The sequence below is a fragment of the Petromyzon marinus genome, unplaced genomic scaffold, assembly GCF_048934315.1.
Source record: "Petromyzon marinus isolate PM22_M1 ecotype Great Lakes invasive population unplaced genomic scaffold, UKy_Petmar_22M1.pri1.0 PM_G_Scaffold_43, whole genome shotgun sequence".
Taxonomy (NCBI): Eukaryota; Metazoa; Chordata; class Hyperoartia; order Petromyzontiformes; family Petromyzontidae; genus Petromyzon; species Petromyzon marinus.
In genome coordinates, this window is record NW_027422995.1 from 1,570,001 (window position 1) to 1,572,500 (window position 2,500).

The window sequence follows — 2,500 nt, forward strand, 5'->3', positions numbered from 1 at the left end:
TATGAGACACGCTAAGAAATTGCACAGGCCGTTGGCTGTCATGTTCATCGACATAGCGAAAGCTTTTGACTCGGTTTCGCATGCTCATATTTTATGGGTGTTAAGGCACAAGAAAGTAGATGAACACGTGGTGGGCATCATCCAGAACGCCTACGATCGGTGTACGACCTCGTTCAAAAGCAATGGCGAGTCGACTCGAGAAATTAGCATACGTGTTGGTGTCAAACAGGGTGACCCCATGTCACCCCTGCTCTTCAATCTTGCCATGGACCCTTTGATATGCACCCTAGAGTCACACGGAGTTGGGTACTCCATTGATACCGACCACGTGACAGCTCTTGCGTTTGCTGATGATTTGGTGTTGGTGAGCGAATCTTGGGTTGGTATGGCCGCCAATCTAGCGATCTTGGAATCATTTTGTGGGCTATCGGGATTGGAGGTTCAGGCCAGAAAGTGCCAGGGCTTCATGATAAGCCCAACCAAAGATTCATATACGGTGAACAACTGCGACCCATGGACTATCAAAAATAAAGATGTCCATATGATCCAACCTGATGAATCAACGAAATACCTTGGTCTGAAAATTGGCCCTTGGACTGGCACTATACAGCCTGATCTACATTGTCAGCTAAAGACATGGATCTCGAAAATCGATGAGGCGCCTCTGAAGCCAACTCAGAAGGTTGAACTACTCAATGCCTATGCCCTACCCAGATTGTTATATCCTGCAGACCACTCGGACTGCAAGCAATCAACTCTCCGTGGGTTGGACCAAGAGATTAGAAAGGCGGTAAAAGGATGGCTCCACCTTCCCGCTTCAACTTGTGATGGACTGTTATATGCCAGAGCCCGAGACGGAGGCCTTGCCATCTTGAAACTGGAAAAAACAATCCCTTCGGTTCAAGTTAGAAGGCTGCAACGTATAGCAAACTCGTCCGATGCTATCACCCGTAATATTGTGTCCTCGCAGGGTATGGAGGAAGAATACCGTAATTTGTGGGTACGAGCAGGGGGTGACAGTGATGCAATCCCAACATTCGTTCTCAGGGACTCGGTGTCAAAAGAACCTGTATATCCGAGACCCTGCGATTGGAGGGAGCATGAATTTCAGAGATGGTGCGAAAAGCCGGTTCAAGGAAGGGGCATTGTAAACTTTGCGCATGATAGAATCAGTAATGCTTGGTTGAGGCCATGGTGCGGCTTTAAACAATGCTTCTTTATCGCAGCACTACAACTAAGGGCAAATATTTACCCAACAAGAGAAAGTTTGAACAGAGGCAGAGATGGGGCCTTACGTTCCTGCAGGAAATGCTCTGCCAGACTCGAGTCCCTTTCGCACATTCTCGGTCAATGTCCTGCAGTACAGAAAGCAAGAATTGCGCGACATAACAAGATCAGTAACATTCTGGCAGACGAAGCGGCTAGATTGGGCTGGTCTGTATACAAAGAGCCACGGTTCATATCCGAGACGGGAGAGATGAGAAAGCCTGACCTCGTGTTTGCAAAAGATGAGGAGGCGGTTGTGATCGATGTCACCGTCCGTTTTGAGCTTTCAAAGAATACCTTGTCAGATGCTGCCTCGCACAAAGTTTCGTACTATACCCCTCTTGGTGATCAAGTCAAAGTGCTGACGAAGGCTAGCAAGGTCACATTCTTTGGATTCCCGGTTGGGGCAAGAGGAAAGTGGCCCCTTGAGAATAACGAGGTACTTACCTCCCTGGGCCTGACCAAACCCAGAACGACATCACTGGCCAAGATGATTTCCCGCAGAACGCTGCTTTTCTCTCTTGATATTCTGAGAATGTTCTGTGGAAATTATGCGGTCTATGAACAGTCATAGACAACCTCCGAAACAAATAATAGTTTTGTTTTAAGATGTCATTTGTTTTAGATTGATTTTGTTATTTTCGAAGGTGAAGTCGGTTTTTATTTCATTTTACTATTTTCCACAATTTAGATTGTTATTTTCCAAGACGAAGTCTTGGTTCTTTTTTTTATTGTTAGTTTTTTTTTAACACGTCGTATTTGTTACTTTAGAGCTTAGAGGGGACTTTATTTTCGCCTTACTATTTTCTGCCTACAAAGAAGATTAAAAATAAGCTTTTTTCAAGATGGTTTTGTTATTTTCCAAGGTGAAGTCTTGGTATTCTTATTTTACTATTTTCCATAAAGAAGACCTTTCTTTTAGATTTTGTTATTTTCCAAGACGAAGACTTGGTATTTTTATTATATTGCTATTTTTTTACACGAAGCTTATTCAAGAGCACTTATATAGATTAGACTTTGTTATTTTAATTCTTTATTTTTGGACTACATCAGTTCGAGAGTCCTGTAACTTACTATTTTCTGCCTACAAAGAAGATTACAAATAAGCTTTATTTAAGATGTTTTAGATTAGATTTTGTTATTTTCCAAGGTGAAGTCTTGGTTTTTTTATTTTACTATTTTCCACAAAGAAGACTTTTCTTTTCTTTTAGATTTTGTTATTTTCCAAGACGAA